This window comes from Nicotiana tabacum, chromosome 15 (genome assembly GCF_000715075.1).
Source record: "Nicotiana tabacum cultivar K326 chromosome 15, ASM71507v2, whole genome shotgun sequence".
NCBI lineage: Eukaryota > Viridiplantae > Streptophyta > Magnoliopsida > Solanales > Solanaceae > Nicotiana > Nicotiana tabacum.
In genome coordinates, this window is record NC_134094.1 from 38,330,556 (window position 1) to 38,339,113 (window position 8,558).

Sequence of the window (8,558 nt, forward strand, 5' to 3'; positions counted from 1 at the left end):
TTTGCAAATATGTTTATGTATATTTCAAACAAATTATGTATTTATTTCATAACAGCTATGTAAATTCTAAGTCTTATAAGCTCATGATTCGTACTACCAATCTTTGGGTTAATGAATAGAAGTTCAGTTATTTCATTTAATGATTTCTTATTTATCTTTATTAAAATTGTGAAATTTGTTGTTTGTCTTACCTAGCAGGTTACGCTAGGTGCCATCATAACTAGTGAATTTTGGGTCATGAGAAGTTGGTATCAGAGCTCTAGGTTCATTAGTTCTACGAGTCATGAGAAAGTGTCTAGTTGAGACTTGCGGATCGGTATGATGACATCCATACCAATCTTCGAGAGGCTACAGGTCATCTAGGATAAACTTCCCATCTTTCTTTCCTAATCGTGTGGCATTCATTTAGCTTGAAGTATATCTCTTGAATTTCTTCCACTCACTCATATCTTATGTGAGTGCTAGGTATCAGCTGTACATCGACGACTTGTGATTCTATGGATGAGGCGCGGGATTTGTTTTTAGTGTTTTGGTGATGGAGCAGTATGGATGACTTGAGGCCTTATTTAGACCGCAACTTGGGCTCGGTAGTTTCAGTTGTGTAAGCATGTGCTTTTGGACTTATATGTCTAGTAGTGTCCCTATGAGCGGGATTTATGGCTCGGTGAGTATTTGGGTGGCTATATGATGAGTATGATGTGACTGTCTTATGTGCTTAGATGGTTTGGATGTGACAAGAAGAATTTTACTTGGGGTGCAAGAGGATTATGGATGCTTGATTTCTGTATTTATGTGTTGTACAGTCTTGAGTTGCTAGTGTGTTAGGGATCTTTCAGTTGTTCGTTTGTGGAATGAAGTGTATTCTTATGTCTGGTAGACGAATTTAGGCTGGGGAGGATTGATTGATTGCATAGTAGTTGAGATCATGATAGGGTCACCGTGATTCTAGTTTGAGTCTAAGCAGGTGGGTTATCTCCTGCAGGATGTTCTGAGGTTGTGTGATCCTTGTGATGTTTCGGTGGAGAGATTTCTTCTAATAGTGGGTTATATGTGTTGCAAATTGAGTTTGGATCACTTGAGGAAGTTGGCTTGACTGTCACAAGGATTAGTGTGAGCTTAGCAGATGATTTGAGGTATTTTACAATTTGTGTTACATAAGCTTATGAAGGGTTAACTTGAATTAGAGTGTGGGATTATAGCAATAATGGAGTAAGGGTATTGTGGGTTATCGGATGTTGTGTTCTATGGCTTTGAGCCAAGTGGGGGAGTCTGCTATCAATGATTAGATTGCATGGTCATGTGTTGTATTAGTTTTGGTCTGAGGTATACATGTCGATTGGTTATGGCTTGAAGAACTGGAAATTTGAACAACTCTGTTATGTCATTTATGATTTGTGTGCCAAATTTGAAGTCATTCCGGATTCATTTAATATGTTTTGGCACGAGGCTTGCAAATTGAAAAGTTTAAAACTCAAAGTTTGAATCGAGGTGTGAATAGCAATTTCGATGTTATTTGATGTGATTTGAGACCCCGAGTAAGTCCGTATTATGTTACGGGACTTGTTGGGATATTTGGATAAGGTCCCGAGGGGCTCGGGTGAGTTTCGGATAGGCCACGGGATGTTTTGAACTTAGAATATTTTGCTGGTATAACTGAACCTATTGCAGGCCTCTGATCTCGCAATTGCGAGATCAGGCATCGCAAATGCGAACTAAGCGAGTATGGAAATTGCGAGATTTTTATCGCAATTGCGAAGAAAGCCTTGGCCAGCAGTTCTCGCAATTACGAGTTTATCTTCGCAATTGCGAAGGGCCAATTATCGCAAATGAGACATAATCTTCGCATTTGCGAAGGCAGCGAGATTGTGAAGGGCATCGTAATTGCGGGTGTTTCTTCGCACGGTCGCAATTGCGACACCTGCAGCTGAACAAAATGACTTTTGGATGGGATTTTTGATTCATTTCCCAAATGTTCAAAACCTAAAAAACTCAAGAGGCGATTTTGGGCGATTTTCACGGAAAAATATTGGGGTAAGTTTTCCTTATCCTATATTGATTATATTTCATGATTTCATACTCATTTATATCATGAATCCGTGAATTTATGGAAGAAAAATCGGATTTTTATAAAATCTTCCAAAAACAAAAATTTAAGGTTTGAAGGTCCATTTGATATCGGAATTGGACAAATTTGGTATGGTTGAACTAGTATCGGAACGGGTGTTCGGATTTTGTGAGTTTTTCTGGGATTTGAGACGTGGGTCCCACTGACGAATATTTTAATGAATTCCGAATTTTATCCGGAAAATTTATAAATTCATATGGAATTAATTCCTATGATTCGTATTGAGTATATTGAATTGCTTGTGAATAGATTTGAAGCTTTCGGAGGCAAATTTAAAAGGAAAAGTTGTGGTTGAATAATTGATTTGGAATTTGCAAAGCGAGGTAAGTGTCATGGTTAACCTTGACTTGAGGGAATAGAACCCTTAAATTATTTGTTATGTGAAATGCATGTGAACGACGTATAGGCGAGGTGACAGGTGTCTATACGTCGTCAAATTAATTATTTGCCTGCTTACTTGAAGAATTATTAATTATTTTAAATCATGAATTAATTATTATAATAATATTTTCTTTCCTATTTTTTTCCAAATATTAATTCTTGAATTCCTGCATTAATTGTTACATGCTACTTGAATTATGTGTCTTAATTGTTATTTGACATTTAGCATATTAAATATTAAACTGCCTATTTTCTCCCTGATTTCTATAATAATTTGCTATTTGATCTTGTCTGCTTCATGATTAAATTATAATTATTGTATGCTTGTTGTCTTATAATTTTATATTAATTGTTGCATTTATTAGGGAAATTCCTTCTATAAGAATTGGTAAATGAATATACTGGAGGAGCGGGTTGTACACCGCAAGAGAATTAATTATAATGAGTATATTGGAGGATCGGGTTGCACGCCGCAACAGACTTATGAAAAGTCCATATTGGAGGATCAGGTTGCACGCCGCAACATACTTATTTAAAAGTCGATATACATATATATATGTTGGAGGATCGGGTTGCACGCCGCAACAGACTTGATTAAAATGAATATATTGGAGGACCGGGTTGCACGCCGCAACAGAATTGAATGTGAATATATTGTGAGAGCGGGTTGCACACTGCAACAGAATTGAATGTGAATATATTGTGAGAGCGGGTTGCACGCTGCAACAGAATTGAATGTGATTATATTGTGAGAGCGGGTTGCACGTTGCAACAGAATAGGTTGAAATAATAATGGATTATGACTGCTGGGTTGGTTTCAATTATTATAAATGAGTTACCTGATTTATTTCTATTAATTGTTGTTATTATTAATATTGCGTACAGGTTAATATAAGTAAACCGCCTTAGCCTCGTCACTACTTCGTCGAGGTTAGGCTCAGCACTTACCAGTACATGGGGTCGGTTGTACTGATACTACACTCTACACTTCTTGTGCAGATTTTGGAGTTGGTCCCAGCGGCGTACCATAGACTTGCTCGGATTACAGCTACCAAAGGAGACTTGAGGAATAACTGCATGGCGTCCGTAGTTCTGAAGCCCCCGTCTATTGTACTTTAGCTGTGTGTTAATTTCTAGACAGCTTTATTTTATTCAGACCTTTATTTGTATTTATTCTAGAAGTTCGTGCACTTGTGACACCAATTCTGGGATGGTATTTAGACACCGTTATTTTTATGGATTATTTCAAAATTGCTTCCGCATTTGCTTCCTTGTTATTAATAAATTTAAAATTATTTTAAAAATGGATAATATTATTCTAACGTTGGCTTGCCTAGCAAGTGAAATGTTAGGCGCCATCACAGTCCGAAGGTGGAAATTTCGGGTCGTGACACCTGCTAGCCACTAACAACCATTAAAAAATTTTGAATCTTTGAATTTGAATCCAAGTTTTCTAAAATTATTATTTGTTTGGATTGAATGTTATTGCAAACGATTGAGAATATCATTTGGAGTTTATATCTCAATTTTTAGGATTTTGATGAAGATTAGAGTTGATTTTGGCTAGATTTTCAGATTGAAACTCAAATAGGAAGAAGAACCCCCAATATGTTGTAGTTGTATTTTTTTTTCGTATGAATATTCCACAAAAGTTGTAAATAAATTGTATACTTTCACAACCCAAAATTCACTTAGTCCTGATAGCACCTAACCCGACCCGTTAGGTAAGCCAGACAACAGATAACACAATTCTAATGGAGATTTATATATATTCAATAAATGAAATAAATGAACTTTCATATAATACCCTAAGGATTGGTAGTATAAGTCATGAGCCACAAGTGGTAGCTATATCCGCAAAGTAGGTACATCTTCAATGCCAGTTCCTATCATTCACACCAACTCAACTCCAGGATATGCACGCAAGGTGAAGAAGTATAGTATGAGTACAACTGAGCCTATGTACTCAATAAGTAACAAACCTAACCTCAGACTAAAAGCAGTGACGAGCTCGGAAGAAGGTCAGTGTCTGACACCAATAATCAATAACACATGATATAATGATGACAGTAAAAGTAAGCAACTAAAGAGATATCATGATCAACTCGTTCACAAATACAAAAAATTAGACATGCTTTGTAAGTATAACGGTCAAACTCCAATCTTACCACTGAAGTCACTAAAACATGAGTTTATTAAGGAAATTGTGATTTTCAAACTTTCAACAACAGGCAAGATATTTCATTTACCATCTAGCATGAGAAAAATATATCTTTATGCCTACATGTCAAATATACATGTCAAGTCAATAACATCATAGTGAAGCCATCTGGTATACTCACACTCAGCAAACTCATGGTGTCTGGAACAAGTGCCCCTTACCATCACACACATAATCACACTCAGTACTATACGGGTGCTTGGACATATGCCCCTCACTAAAGCACATATATGATCTTGTGCCTGCGCTCAGTGTGAATACCAGACTCCGGAGGGGCGGATCCTTACCATAGCACTGATCGAAAATAAACCAACAATTAATATAACTATTGTGGCGTGCAACCCAATCCAAATATCAATTCGTTGCAGCGTGAAACCCGATCCAAATGATAATCTGTTGCAGCATGCAACCCAATCCAAATATAAATCACAACACGACTCTATGGCCTACATCATTCATCAACAACTTAAGTCTCAATGGCTCACGTCATAGAACTCAGTCCAAACAGTATTACATATAGAAGGCATCAACAACATGTGAAATGGCATACAAATAATGTATAGAGACCGAGATATAACATGCGGATGAAAAACTATGACTGAGAATATGACTACAATCAAGGTAAACAACTCAAAATAGCAACAATGGCCCTAACATGTCTCAACAGGTAAGCACATAGCCTAGACATGATCTCTAGCACGATTAACAGCTCAAGTAGTCATACAAGTAGAGAAATAAAATATAAAAACAACGAGGCATGATAGAAAATAAGTCTCATAGTAGCCTAAATTCTACATGAATCCTGAGTGCCCCGGTGTACGCACACTCGCCTGTAACCTAACATGTGTGTCACCCCCCAACACATCTCAAGTATCATAGTTCACAGAGATAATAACCCTCAAACCAAGTTTAAATATGTTACTTACCTCAAATAATCCAAATCCATACTCTAAAAATACTTTTCCGCGCGAATCGACCTCCAAATGGCTCGAATCTAGCCAAAAATAACTCAATAACATCAAATAATATCATAGAAATCAAACCCAAATGATAAATGTCAAGTCTTTACTCAAATACTCAAAGTCAATCCCAGGCCCCGTACCTCGGAACCTGACAAAACTTACAAATTATGGCAACCCATTCGAGTACGAGTCCAAATATATAATTGGTTTCCAAATCCAACCTCAATTTCATGTTCAAAATCCCAAAAATTATTCTCTTAAGTTTAAATTAAAAAGAAATCCAATTTCTTATCTTCAAATTCTTGATTTAGGTGTGATAATCAATGAAAAAAAATATATATAATCAAAACAAAAATAAAATTATTTACCCTTGTGATTTGGGTGTTTATCTCCTCCAAAATTGCCTTACTTATGTTCCATGAACTCAAAAAGTGAAGAAACCCGAAATTGAATATTTTAAAGTCCTGCCAGTCATCCTTCTTCGCGATTGCGGTCACCAACCTCGTGATCGCGATTCCAAAAATATCCAGCACAATTTTTCCCTTCACGATCGTGGCCAAGAAGCTCTGCGATTGCGATAAATAATCCTGTGAAATACTCTCTCAACTCTTACCAGACAATGACAATTGGATTTACATACACTAATAGGAGAAGGAAGCATTCAACTTATCATGTTGTAATAGCTAGTTCATTAGATTTTTTTTTTTCTAATCTTTTAATAGCTAGTAGTTTCATGCACTTCTATTTTGGTTTGGACATCTTTAAGCTTTGGACCCATTTTGTGATTTTATTTATATATTAGCCACTAGACAAGTGCGGCCGAGTGGTATATTTGGAAAAAGAAAAAAAACTCTTTCCAGACAACCTCTAATGCAACAGCCATAACTTTCCATACAAAGATCCAAATGACAAACAATTTGCTTTCAGAAATATTAGAAATCAAGGCCTACAACTTTTATTTTTGAATCACCTCCAAATTCATTATAAATTATAAATTATAAGCTCTCAAAATCAGTCATGTGACAACAGAAATTTCCTCTTCGCGAACAGGAACCTTCCCTCTGCGAGCGCGATTCACAAGTTTAATATTGCATTTTACCCTTCACAATCGCAGTCCAGAGCTCCATGATCACGATATACACCCCTATAGCCAAAAATCAACTGTTGAAAAGGGATTAAAAATGATCCAAAACCACCCAAAAACTCCCCTGAGCCTCTCCGGACCCTGTCCAATCATACGAAGAAGTCCATATACCTAATCCAAACTTATCCAAAGGCTCGAAACGCTACAAATAATTGCAAACCGAAAATTAAACACCAAAACTCATCATGAAACCTTCAAACGCAAGAATTTTAAATATTCACAACCAAGTGTCTGATTCATACCAAATCAACTCAGAATAAAATCAAACTTTGCACACAAGTTTCAAATGATAAAACAGACTTATTTCAAGTCCCAGAATAACAATCCGAACACGATATCCACAAAGTCAACTCATGGTCAAACTTATGAAATTTCTAAACCTTCAAATTGCCAACTTTCGACAAAAGAGCCAAATCATCCTAGAAACCTCCAAATACCAAGCCAGACAAATGCCTAAGTCTAAAATCACCATACGAACCTATTGGAACCATCAAAATACGAATCCGAAGTCGTTTACTTACAAGTCAAATATTGGTCAACTCTTCCAATTTAAAGCTTCTAAATTGAGAATTACTCTTCTGAATCAATCCCGAACTTCCCGAAAATCAAAACTAACCATGCACACAAGTTGTAATACATCATATGAAGTTACTCGAGACCTCAAACCACTAAACGGAATGCTAACGCTCAAAATGACTGGTCGGGTCGTTACATTTTCCCCCACTTAAATATATGTTCGTCATCGAACGTGCCAAGAATTGTTCCAAAACCATCAAATCACTGTATAAACTTACCGTACACATACCCATAGATGATCTCACGTCACCTCAATACATATAAGCTCGTCAACACAACCAAACTCCAGATTCTTTCTTCAACCTTGGTCCATAAACCTTAGAACCCAATTTCCAATATCCAGAATCCTTTATAAGACCCGATTCTCGCATCTATTCACTGTATAAGTCTAACCAAGATGCATCAAGCCGTAACCATATCCCAAGATATAATCACACGATATACCATATAACTCATGTACTCATAGTAATATCTTCGATCACAATAGTTGCTCATTACTAAACCCAGTATGTTCCAAACCTTCAAAACACGTCTAATGATGTAAGAAATATGTGGAAACTCATAACCACTCATCCATAAGTCCTGGAGTTCTCTCGCTCGATAAGAACCATTGTCAAACTCTAAGTTGATAAATGACATTCTTATCCAAACATAACTTATCCAAGTCCGATTGCACTAATTTCAGTTCCAATGATCACATCTCATCCAGTACAAGCTATTCGACCGACAAGCCACACCAAATACCACCTAGTCATATACGAGTCAATTCGTGCACAACAAGCAATAACTCGAATATAACAAAAGATGGAAAGAGAACCAAATGAGAGATCCATCTGACAAGTCCAACAGGTACAACCCCAACGTCACCATACTTTGAATCCACCCTATATGGGAGAAGCAAAACATACGAAATAACCACAAAGAATCTCATCCTAACATAACCTAACTACGGCACGTAGCACAGTCCAAATACACCGATTCACATGGCATATCCATTGATCGATAATGCTCACAATAAACAACCTCATGTATATCACCAGCAAACGCGCAAAATGTATGACCATAACCATAGATAGATAGTACAAAATACTACAGACGGGACAACCACAACCACAGCGCAATAAATAATTCGACACACTTGGAGCCATC